We start from the raw sequence: 13725 nt of genomic DNA, 5'->3' as shown, positions 1-13725 counted from the left end.
TTCTAAGCAAATTAATATATGATCTCCCAAATATATGAATTAAAAATTAATCACTCTGAAAAGAAAAATAGACAATGAAACACAAGCATTCATGCATCACATCTTTTAATTTTGTAGGCTATATCCTGAGAAATGTGTTGTTAAGCAATGTGATCATTGTGAGATCTTCATAGAGTGCATTTTCAGCACCTACGTGGTACAGCCTACTAGACTACCGAATGGTGCTGTGTACCCTATTGTTCTCCCCCAGTTGCTATGCCGAATTGCTCTGATTTGCTCTACTGAACTGCTCTTGGCAGATTTGCTTGGGCAAGTAATTTTCCACCATAATCAGCTTGCAGACAGATTCCAAAAATTCTTCAGCTGCCTTCTCATCAGCATTTGCAGCATCACAGGCTTTCACGTTATGTAATGAATAACGACCCTTGAATTATTTAAACCACCCAGTGCTAGCAGTGGGTACAACATTGTAGTTAGATGCAGCCTTTTCTTTCAACATCACAGCAAGCTTTCTGCTGTGGCTGTGATTGTCAGAGTGCTGAGAAAGATAGACTTTTGTGCCTGGTCTTCAATTCATGCCACTAGAAGTTTCTCCATAGGTCCTTTTCAATTTTTGTTAGTGTCCTTGTCTTTATTGAAATAGTGCCATTAAAAGCATGTGCCAGGTGTTATTCTTCAAGATTACAATGATGGTGACTGGAGAGTAGTAACTTTATCTTCATAGTTTTTACGTGAGGTGCATGAGGCTACTGGTGGTGTAAATTTTTTTACACTAACATTTTTATATAACTAGAAGTAATACATTCTAAAATAATTAGAAGGAAGTTGAATGTAGTAAATACATAAATCAATAACTGTCATTTAGTATAATTATCAACTATTATTACTCTACATCATTATATGTGCCATACTTTTATACAAATGACAGTGCAATAGGTTTGTTTACACAAGCAACACTACAACTATGTAACAAGTTTCACATGTAAAATGACTATGATGTCATTATTTAAGACGGAATTTTTGGCTGCAATATAATCTATGTGTGTATATTTATTTATACAGTCTGTCGTTGACTTGAATGTAATTATGTGGTATGTGATTTTAAGTCACAACCACTAATAACTCACTTTCAATAATGAAAAAGCAATTACATTTTAAAAAATTCATATAAAAATCCTTAACTACATTAACAGCAAACTTGAATTCATATTTACAAAATAGCAAAATATGGAAATCAATAAGAAAGAAGTAGAAAATGAAGATACAGTCAATGAAATCAATAGTTAGTTCACTTATTAATCGATAGAATTTACAAATATTTATATAGTGCAAAAGGGAGGGTATGGATGCTCAAAACCAGAAACAACTGTCAAGATTCCAGCATTTTTACCCACGTTAATATTTCAAAAGGCAAAATCATCAGCCTCACCAGGGCTTGTGCCTGTGGGACAGAGAGAAATTAAGCAGATATAAACTGTGGATAAGTAGGTCAATACAAGAAATCCATAAGTACTTACGTTTCTCATTGAAGAAAGAGTGGAAGGATTGACAGCATGAATCAATGGCCAATTCCTAGATTATGTATGCCACTAATTCAGTCAGGATGGTGTTCTCACAGTGGTTTGGGCATATTTTGTGTGCACATTTTTTAAATTTTATCTAAGCTAAGCAGATTGCTAGTATTACATATATACAGATTTAGCAACATGGTGATATTTCCCATCCTACCTGCTCTGGTGCTCATGCTCTCGCCCTTCCTCCTCATCCCTCAATTATCCCCTTTCATAATTTTTACAATGATCTACTTTCAATCCACTTTATACTCATAAATTAACCCTACACTAAGTAAAGAATCAAACAACTAAAAACATTTAAAAATACATATTCTGAAGAAAAATTATGGTTCAGTTTTCATCTCATCCAAGTTAGAATTGCTCTCATACAGAAATCAGCAAACAACAAACGCTGGTGAGGATGTGGGGAACAAGAAACCCTAATCTGCTGTTGGTGGGATTGTAAACTCCTGCAGCCACTGTGGAAGACAGTATGGAGATACCTCAGAAATCTGGGTTAGACCAACTTGGTAACTTACCCAAACAAAAAGAAATCAGTATCTGAAAGAGTTATTTGTATTCTCATGTTCATTGCAGCACAATTCACAGTAGCTGAGATGTGGAATCAATCCAAATGTCCATCAACTGTAGACTGGATAAAGAAATTATGGCATATGTACACTATGGAGTACTACTCAGCTGTAAAAAAAATGAAATCCTGTGTTTTGCAACAAAATGGATATAACTGGAAATCAAATACTTAGTGAAATAAGCCAGTCCCAAAAAGAGGTATCATATGTTTTCCCTGATCTGTGGTAACTAACAGAGTACCTAAATTGTGAAGTTTTTGAGTGAAATGGACATTTTGCTATTTGATGACTGTTTACAGCCCTTGTCTCTTCTGCTAAGGAACAGTGTTTTTTTTTTTTTTTCATAATATTTGTTGGATTCTTTACTAGTATAGGGTTAACCTTATAATCATTATGTGAACTGAAAATAGATCTTTGTAAAAATTAATAGTTGGAATAGGGGAGGAAGGAAGATGAAGTGTTGGTGCATGGCAAGGAGAGAGAGTAGGGTTGAAAGATTCACTATGTTCCTAAATGTATATTTACAAAATTCATGAAACTTTTATAACAAATAAAATTTAAAAAATTAACTCAATGTAATGGTGTTATTTCAATGATATTGACATTATATTGTGTTTAATCCTACTTTCTGCAGAAAGATATGCAGCTCAGAGTTGAAACACCCTAGGGAATACCCAGTCATGATCTCTTCAGTTTGATGAAATAATCAGTACACTCTGATAAGTGATTTAAAGCAAACTGTACAATTGTTCAGAATGACACTGAAATGCTGTGTACTTTGATTTAAAGGAAATTTATTTGCTTTAGACACTGTGTTAGAACCAAAGACTCTACACCTTTCTCTGATTTCTTTCCTTTCCCCAATTCAGAGAGAGGGTCTCTCAGAGGATCCCTTTTCTAACTGAGGAAATTCCTTTTAAGTAGAATTCAATTATAGAGCCAGCCATTGTGGTGCATTGGATTAGACTGCCTGCTGCAATGCCAACATCCCATTTCTGAACGCTGGTTCAAGTCCCAGCTACTCTGCATCCACAACAGCTCCCTACTAATGCTCCTTGGAAGGCAGCAGATGATTGCCAAAGGGCTTGGGTCCCTGCCACTCATGTGAGAGACACAGATGGATTTGTTGCCTCTTGGCTTCTGCATGGACCAGGTCTGGCTGTTGTATTTGGAGAGTGAATCAGAGAATGGAAGATTCTTTTTCCCTCTCTTTCTTTCTGTCATTTTTTTTTTCAAGTAAATAAACAAATCTTTTTTTTAAAGTTAATGGTAGTTGGAATTAAAAGTTAAGTTAAAGCAAAAGGTCAAGTCCCTGTCTTAGGCATCTCAATAAATTACCAAGAAAGAGTAACCTTGGCAGCTAGAAAGGGCTCGAAATCTTCAGTATGCTCAGATAGACTTTCTAATTCTTCTTCTGAGGGCATATCTGAGAGATGAATTGTGAGTCTTTATCAACAACAACAAAGAATCTTTTTTTGGGTCAAAGTTCCAAACCTTATATTCTCAAACTTGTTTCCACAGTCTCTTTTGCCAAGAGGAACGTGGACTTAAGACAATGTGTATTCTAGAGGGCTAATTCATTTATTTTAAAAAATATTTATGGTTCCTGAAATTTTCCTACACTTCTCTATTTCTGTCTTCCTGTAATAATAGTACCCAAGTTTCTAAATCTCATTAAGTAATCAGTTTGCTGTGCTGTACCCCTCACATATAGTAATAAATTTTGACACCTTTAACTCTTTTTTTTATATTTATTTGACAGGTAGAGTTATAGACAGAGAGAGAGAGAGAGAGAGAGACAGAAAGAAAGGTCTTCCTTCTGTTGGTTCACCCCGCACATGGCTGCTATAGCCAGAACTGCACTGATTCGAAGCCCGCATCTAGGTGCTTCCTCCTGGTCTCCCATGCGGGTGCAGGGGCCCACGCAGTTGGGCCATCCTCCACTGCCTTCCTGGGCCACAGCAGAGAGCTGGATTGGACGAGGAGCAGCCGGGACTAGAACTGGTGCTCACATAGTGGAGGATTAGCCAAGTGTGCCATGGTGCCGGCCCCACCTTTAACTTTTGCTAAGCTATTGTTAGAAGTTTCTTCCCCAGAATCTACATGGTATCCAATTGCTGTAGTCAGATGACAGTAAAATTAAAGACTTAAACTTTTCTAATGCTTCTCTAAATATTTATAAGCCAGAGTATTTTTTCATAATGGAGCATGTTACTATCATTGCATAATGGGGATCTTCTTAAGTTGTATGCTGAGTAAATGGAAATGCACTAATGAGAAAAATGGTGAAACTATTACTATGCTACTGGAAATTTATACACTGGGTCATGATTGGCTCAAAATCCAAAATTCCTAACAACCATAAAGAATGATCACTCTCTCTCAAAGTTGATGGCATCCATGATCCACTAACTGAAATTCCATTTGCCACCAGAGACAAGATAAGAATTATCTAAGACTTGATAAACATTGTGAGCCAATCAAAGGATTAAAATTAAACATATTTTTGTAGTGCCAACGTCCTTAATATTGCTGGATTAAATGAACATATTGCTGAGTACATAAATGAATAAATTAAAGAGAAGGATCATGTTTTATGAAATAAAACTTTATTTCCCCTAACATATTCATATTTTGACAGAATTTGAAGTGTATCTTTTATATAAATTTAAGTGGTATCAATTCCACTTTAAGTATATATATATGCACATATATGTTTAAAATAATGTTTCATGATTTTTCTCTATGCCGGTATTTGCCCTTTTTTCCATTGTGCAATGTATCTAGGTGAAAATAAAAATTTCATTCTGTTATTCAAAAATGATCAAATGTAAACATCTGCTTGGATTGTTTGAGTGTTGAGATATGGAATTTAATCCTTTGCCCATTTTTCTGATTTAGTGTCTTTGTGTACTCAGTCCAAGGAACAACACATTCTTGCTTGCTGCCATTTTTCTTTCTTTCCCTTTTTTTAAATTAGGTTCTTTACTAAGTTGTGAGAATACGTTTGCATTGACCTTGGTGTTTCACACTTAAACTTGATGACTTCTGATTAACAATAGGGAAACATCACTTATTGCATTTACATAGTTCATAAAAAAGAGAATATCCAAAAAACCACCACAGAATTATTGGTGTGGTCTACTTTTGGGAATGGCTTAAGATTGTAATAATTTCTTAGGCTTTTTCTTAGTGAGGAAAAACGAATTGCTTTGTAGGAAATATGTGTTTTCTATAGAATGAATTGCTAAATGACAATGTTGATGATTAAATATGGCAATGCAGTTATAACTAGGAAACAATTGTTCTGGAGTTTCATGGCTCATAAAAATCATACAATGAGGATATAATTTTAGAAAAGAAAGCCATTTTATATGTGGGCAGGATCATTAGAAGAAATGATGTCTGTAAAAGTTAACATTTGTTTGAAAATAAATGATATGATGGTAGTTTTATTAAAATAAAAATTACAAATGTGCTTAAATAAATTCATGTGGCATATATACATGTATTAACTAAACTGATAAAGAGAGGGGAGGGAGGCCAAGATTGGGGGAGCAGGAGAGTGAGGGGAATGTGTGTATGTTTTTCTTCTTAAAACTGTACCTCTGGAATGCATAAATCTGTTCTCTTTATATTAAGTAAAAAAAATAATAATTTCTCTTACTACTTGCTTTGTGATTTGCTGCCATGAAAGACAGCAAATAGAGACTATATATCACCTTTGCAACAACAACAACAAAAAGTGAAGTCCTTACTTCTTACTAATTGCAGAATCTGTGAAGCAGACTTGCTACAAAGTCCGATTCTGAACTTAACCTTCCTCTTCACTACTTGCTGTTATTTCTTCCAGCCTTAAGAATGTTTTGCAGGGACCAGTGTTGCTCTGTAGTAGGTTAAGTCAATGCCTGCAATGCTAGCATCCCATCTGGGTGTCAGTTCAAGTCCTGGCTGCTCCACTTCCAATCTCATTCCCTGCTATAGTGCTGTGGAGAGCAGCAGAACATGTGATGTAGGCAGGCATACAGGTTAAAATTGATTAGTTTTGTGAGCTGGAAGACCACACCTTCACCACGCCCCTGTGTGACCTCATGCCCCTAGTTGGCCACACCTGGGTGCCCACTAGCCAATCAGGTTAATTAACCACTCCCCATTGAAAGTGGATTAAATGCCTGGGATATGGTGTGCCCGCCCTCTCCTTTCCATGGCCTTTTGCCAGTATGGGCCTGGTTGAGGACATGCTCCTCCAGGGCGAGTGGCCTTCGGGCCACCTGCCCCATGTTTCTTGGCCTAGATGCTCTTCCACGGGGCTGGTTCCTGGTACTAGATATGAACCCAGATTTACTTCTCTCCTATAAATAGGGGCCTCCCTCTCCTATGCATCTTTTGCACTGAATAAAGTCTTAAAAATGCACCATGCTGCCTCATTTACCTATGCCTATATTCAGAATCCTTCTCTGAATATTAGGCAAGAACCCACACAGGCTTACTAATATTGGGAATTTATTAATAAGCATATGGTGATATCATATGGCACCCCAAATTCTGATTTCATATGGCACCCCAGATGGGACTTTTGGGGGACTCTATGGGGCCATATTCTTATTTCATATTTAGGGGGGCCAATCCTGATATCAAATGGACCAATTATTTGGGCCCTTGCTCCCACGTAGAGATCTGTAGAGATCAGGAAGCTCCAGGCTCCTGACTTTAGCCTGGCCCAGCACTGGCCATTGTTGCCATTTGAGTAGTAAACCAGCAAATGGATGATGTCTCCCTCTCTCTCTTCATCTCCCTTTCTCTTTCTAACTCTGCCTTTCAAATAAATAAAAATAAAAATTTTCAAAAACGGAAGGTTTCTCAGCTTACATTTGTCTAAAACAGAGCCTAGAAATGCTTCCAGTTGATATAATTTCCCTCCTACCTTCATGAAAATATGTAGCTGTACCTAAATTCAGGGGAAGGATGACAGTTTATCTAACTCTGCACACCAGGTGTATTCATGCCCAGATCTAATCCCGCTGGAATGAAAAATACTGAGCAGTTGCTAGAAGGTATTATATTGAGCTTTCACTCTAAAATTCAAGGAATCCTTTTGATAGACCCTGTTCTAAGTGTTTTTAATAAATATAACTATATTTAATATTGAAAACATACTTTATAAAATATATCTAAATACTCAGATGAGAAAATTAAAGAATATAGAATCTGAGTGACATATAGATAGCTAGTTATATGGCCGGGTTAGGATTTAAAACTGAACATACCATGTCTATAATTTATACTTTAAGTCATTATAATATGCTATCTTACTATATACATGCAAATATGTGTATATGTATGTGTTGTTATTACAACAAAAATATAAAGAACTATGCAGTATTCATTTTGATACTTAAAACATAATTACCTACATTAGACTCTGAAACACAGAGAAACTCCATCTATTTGAGTTTCTTACCGTCAATCTGTGAAAGAAATATATTTGAATGAAAATCAAAGTTTATTGTTTCAAGGTACATAAATTTGGAAATTGCTTGCCAACAAGCTGAACACAATATATGGTTCTGGTATGAGTAGAGCAAAAAATATGCTAAGTAATAATTGTCAAAATCAGAAGATAATATTAATATTGTATCATATAAGATATTATGTTTAGTTCATAATTTCATGTGACTCAAAACCTTTCCAGGAAATGATTGTTTCTTTTGCCATTGTTAAATAAAAACTAAAATGAAAGATCTCTGTGAGTGAGATCCCAGTGGAAAGAACAGGGCCATCAAAGAAGGAGGTACCTTTCTCCGAAGGGAGGAGAGAACTTCCACTTTGACTATGACCCTATCGGAATAAGATCAAAGTCAGCGAACTCTAAAGGCTTCCATAGCCCTGACAACTCATGACTAGAGCCTAGGGAGATTACTGACGCCATGAACAGGAGTGTCAAATTGTTAAGTCAGCAACAGGAGTCACTGTGTACTTACACCCCATGTGGGATCTGTCCTTAATGTGTTGTCTAATGTGCAGTGATGCTATAACTAGTACTGAAACAGTATTTTTATACTTTGTGTTTCTGTGTGGGTACAAACTGATGAGGTCTTTACTAATTATATACTGAATTGATCTTCTGTATATAAAGATAATTGGAAATGAAAAAAAACAACCTGGTGTTAAATTGGAAATGGCATAGAAAATTAATTAATTTTTTTAAAAAATATTATATAGGATCTCTGTCTTTAATGTGCTGTACACTGTTATTTAATGCTATAACTAGTATTCCAGCGGTAGTTTTTTCACTTTGTGTTGCTATATGGGGCAAACTGTTGAAATCTTTACCTAATATATACTAAACTGATCTTCTGTATATAAAGAGAATTGAAAATGAATCTTGATGTGAATGGAAGGGGAGAGGGAGCGGGAAAGGGGAGGGTTGCGGGCGGGAGGGAAGTTATGGGAGGAGGGAAGCCATTGTAACCCATAAGCTGTACTTTGGAAATTTATACTCATTAAATAAAAGTTTAATAAATGAAAAAAAAAGAAAAAAAACTAAAATGAAAAATGACAAAAGGCCAGCAAAACAGAATACATAAATTGCTTATTACCAAGGGACTAGATCAATTATAACAACATTTTTTGTATTGGAATGATAAAAATTGATCCATAAATGAATAGGTATTGGCTACCTAATATATGCCCCTTAGTGCTGACATAGGAATTAAGATGGATTGTAAGCAATTTTTAAAAGAGGACCCCAATGCTCTTAAAATTTTATAAATCACCATTTATATATAAATATTAGATATGATGCTGCTAAGATTAGAATAACTTTCTGGAGCCAATAAATGGTTACCAATAATGCAATGTCCTATATTTTGGGATCTTATCTACTGGTTTTAAGAAATTTTAAAATATAATATGTATTTTCTTAAATTAAAAAATTAGTTCTACATAAATTATAGGTCACAAAATTTTCTTTAATGAGTGGTAAAAGACAGCTCTCACCTCCAGGAAGACACTAATTCATAACTATGTATTTTTTCATTAAGGACATATAGAAATATGTCAATATTCAGTTAGCTACTCAAGCACTCATTTAATGAAAAATATTTAATGAAATGAAATGAAAAATAGAGTGTCTAACAATACTGTGGCTAAACAATGCACTATTTCATATCACACCTTTTATATAAAGTCACTTTTCTTACTTCCAGAGGCTCTTTCAGCTAATGATTTTTTCAGATAGATGTAATCCGAATTGTATCATTAGTAAAATTCTGTAAATATATTCACCCAAATAAGATAGTAAGTTCAATTTTCCAAATAAAACTGCAGACAAATATATTTATTAGGATCTCCAATCCCACAAGTAAAACAATTAATATTTTATTGTGCACATAAAAACAACAACAACAAACAAAAACCTTCCCAATTCTTCCCCAGTACTGTTGTCTTTTGGAATCAGGGGCTTTATGTATTGTTGCCAAAGCCATTTTCTGAATATCTTTTTACAAATTTAGAATCCATGAACGCTTTTCTACCTTTTATTTTTGTAAGAGAGAAACATGATAACAAGAGTAAAGCTGATGGAATAAGTTAGTGTGCTCCACATCCTTAGGAAATTTATCTCAATTAAAGAGAAGATTCTCTTGAACTAAGTCATAGAAGTGTGCATATTGAGCATCCATTATTAATGGAAATTAGAATCCCATAAATATATTAGATATTCAAATGATTATAAGGAAAATTACTCATGAGTAATTTAAAAATGTGGTTTGAGAGAGATTCAATATCCTTCCAACCTTTCTTGTTTGGAAGGCTTTAATTTGATTGTTTTGTTAAAAGAAAAGGGAAAATATACTTTTCCTCCTTTTTTTAAAAAGTTTTTGAAATTTTAAACTTTTTTAAAGATTTATTTATTTGAAAGGCAAAGTTGAGCTGATCCAAATTCAGGAGCCAGGAGCCTCTTCAGGGTCTCCCACAAGGGTGCAGAGGCCCAAGGACTTGGGTCATCTTCTACTACCCCACCCCCCACCCCAAAGGCCACAGCAGAGAGCCAGAATAGAAGTGGAGCAGCCGGGACCCAAACCAGTGCCCACGTAGGATGCTGGCATTTTCCTCTTTTATATCATGTATTTTACTCAGTAAATTTCTTTTTTGTTTATGAGCAGTGTAGGAAAGAGTAAACAAGACAGACAAATTTTACTAAAACGGAATTTACAGGACCGGCACTGTGGTGCAGTAGCTTAATCTTCCACCTTCAGTGCTGGCACCCCATTTGGGCATTGCTTCTAGTCCCTGCTGTTCTTCTTCCAATCCAGTTCTCTGCTATGACCTTGGAAAGCAGTGGAAGATGGCCTAAGTGCTTGGGCACCTGCACCCACGTAGGAGAGCCAAAAGAAGCTCCTGGCTCCTGGCTTCGAATTGGCACAGCTCCAGCTACTGTGGCCAGTTGGGGAGTGAACCAGTGGGAGGGAGACCTTTCTCTCCATTTGTCCTTCTCACTGTAACTCTGCCTCTCAAACAAATAAACAAAATCTTAAAAAAACAACCTGAATTTGCTAACAAAAACAGGAAGAAAAAAAAATTATTCTGCTATCTGTCTCGTACAGCAATTCTGAAGAAATATTCTTTTTAAAATTGCAAATTTTATGATCCATGTGTTTCTCTACTTCATGTCACACAACTAAATTAAAAGTATATATGAAGACAGCATTTGTATATAAGGTATGATACAATAAAAATTTATCTATGAACTAGCCAGAGCATGTCTACCTTGCAGCTGTGCTAGCTGATTGGGGGTATAAAAGAAATGACTTATGGTTTCGTCCCTAGAAGAGCATCAGTAGATTTAGGAGAGAATAAAAATGCCAAGATATTCCCTAATCAAGGGCTAATAGGGATTACTTGTTGAATATAATGTGTCCAATGACAGATTCTGTGATCTGAGAAGGCTTGTTCTCTTGGTTCATTCTGCCACTGTTTACATTTAACATTCAAAATGTACAATATATTGATAAAAATAATTGTCTTTAAACCCATCCAGACTTGAATATGTGAACCAGCAATCTCACTTTCCACATGTGTAAACTTGAATGTTACCTATCCTCTCTAAATATTAGTTATCTTATCTAGAAAATAGAAATCATGATAGTACTCAAAGAATTTTTGGAGAATTAAATAGAATAATACTTATAAAATCATTTAGCCCAGAGCTTCACATATTTAACTTTTACTATATATTTAAACATATATATCAAATTTAACTATTTGATGTAAAAAGATTTTCTAAAACAGTGGATAAATTAAAACTGAAAATATGAAAAAAAAACCTTTTGTAATCAATGCTAGCAGCTGTTTAATCTATCTCTACAGAAATGAGGTACTGAGAATTTAGCCATCTAGAGGAGAGAGAGAAAGGGGGGGGGGATATTATGGTCCATAGGATTATAAAAGCTGGAGAATCTGAACTTGGAGAGCCAGTGGCATTATCTGAATCCTAGTCCAAATCCAAGGATAGAAAACCAAAATTCCAGCTTCAAAATAATGAGGCAGAAAGAATTATTCTTTTAATTTTTTTATTTATTATTATTATTTTTTTTGCACTCAGGCCTTTATTTCATTCAAGTTGTCAAAGATTGATGAGGTCACCCCGCAGTGACAGCAATCCAATCTTAGTCTGCTGAGTCAAATGTTAATTTCATCACCACATTATCATAGACACAACCAGAAATAATGTTAAACCAAATGCCTTGAAACTATGAAGTCCACAAAATCTTTTGTGCATACAAAATTAAATATATCATGTGGTAAATAGAAGCCTTATATTTCCTCCTATTTGCTCCCCCGCCTCCAACCTACTTCTACAATCAGGGATTTTTTTTTTTTTCTGATAAAAATCACTCAGTTTGAGATAGTCACCGTAATGTTGTTCCCTTTAGATTATGCTCACTCTTAGATTATTTCACACGTTCTAAGTATCAGAATGGTATTTCCTTAGAAAATAGTATCTTCCATTATAAGTAAGCATCCCTGATCTGAAATTCTTGCAGCTTAAAGTGTTTTGAACTTCAGATTTTTTTCAGACTTTGTAATATTTGCTTATGCATAATGAAATATATTACAGATAACCCTCAGGCATGAACACGAAATTCATTGTGCTTCATGTATACATTATGTACATACACTGAAGATAATTTTATATGACATTTTCTATTGTGACTATATTTTGACTGCGACTCATCACATGAAGTCAGATGTGATGTTTTCCAGATGTCATTTCATATTAACACTAGAAAATTTTAGATTTGGGAAGAGTTTTCACTACAATATTACGTTTAGGGATGCTCAACTGATAGTTTCAGTAACCATGGCTCAGTTATTTCCTGAAGCAACACTAATTCAATGATTATTTGCACTACATTTTATTTTTATCAGTAAAACTGTGCATCATAGCTAATAAAGTTTTTATACATTATTAGAAAAGCAAGAATTTGGAGATCTTGGCTATTCAGCTTAAATGCAAGAAATACATCTTTGAATCTTACAGAAAAAAAAATTACTTACCAAGTAATTAGCCACCGAGTTATCAAACATGCAAATTTATTTATTTATTTATTTATTTATTTATTTATTGACAGGCAGAGTGGACAGTGAGAGAGGGTGACAGAGAGAAAGGTCTTCCTTTTCCGTTGGTTCGCCCTTCAAAGGCTTCTGCGGCCAGCACGCTGCGGCCAGCACACCGTGCTGATCTGAAGCCAGGAGCCAGGTGCTTCTCCTGGTCTCCCATGCGGGTGCAGGGCCCAAGGACTTGGGCCATCCTCCACTGCCCTCCCGGGCCACAGCAGAGAGCTGGACTGGAAGAGGAGCAACCGGGACAGAATCCGGCGCCCCGGACTAGAACCCGGTGTGCCGGTGCTGCAGGTGGAGGATTAGCCTATTGAGTCATGGCGCTGGCCAAACATGCAAATTTAAATTGGAAAAGTTGTCATTAGAAATGACCTCAAATGGATATGACTATTGTGAAACTGTACCAACCGAAGGCCCATAGGTTAACTTTAAATAGGTACTTATTTGTGAAATGATAATGTTTCACAACCATTTCCTTCAATTCAAATTGCATTCTTTACATATAAACCAATGTTTTTAGACTCACAAAATTTTAGTATTGGACTAGAAGACAATTCAGAAGCGATATAATTTGATCCACACATTTTGCAATAAAATACATAAACTCTAGATGTTTGTGAAAGATGCTCAAGGTCACACGCAGGTTTGAGGTGGAAACTAAATTGTGAAGTAGACCACCTGATTACCTGGGGTGTGCCCTCCCCTTGCATAAAGCTTGGAATGAAAGGACAGAGTTGTATGCTCCTGATAGTACAGAAAGGACAGTGATTCCAAAGCACTTCCCTGGTTCTCAGTCACCCATCTCAGTTATTGCCAGGCTTTTCAGAAGAGTTGTTATTACTGAAACAGCATTTACAATAAAAAATGCCAACAGAAACCACAATTGTTTTTCGGGTAGGATTGAAATAAAGAGTATTCCCTGTAACAGACAGCAGTTACCTAATATTATTTAAGTATAA

At 35.5% G+C, this 13725-nt stretch overlaps 1 pseudogene; it reads right to left on the bottom strand.

The window, feature by feature from the left end:
- Positions 1–253: 253 nt before the first annotated feature.
- The window catches only part of LOC133756644 (activated RNA polymerase II transcriptional coactivator p15-like), a 43391-nt pseudogene continuing 29919 nt past the window's right edge, over positions 254–13725 (bottom strand).

Source organism: Lepus europaeus, chromosome 3, assembly GCF_033115175.1.
Source record: "Lepus europaeus isolate LE1 chromosome 3, mLepTim1.pri, whole genome shotgun sequence".
Classification (NCBI taxonomy): domain Eukaryota; kingdom Metazoa; phylum Chordata; class Mammalia; order Lagomorpha; family Leporidae; genus Lepus; species Lepus europaeus.
This window is presented reverse-complemented; position numbering and strand designations above follow the sequence as displayed.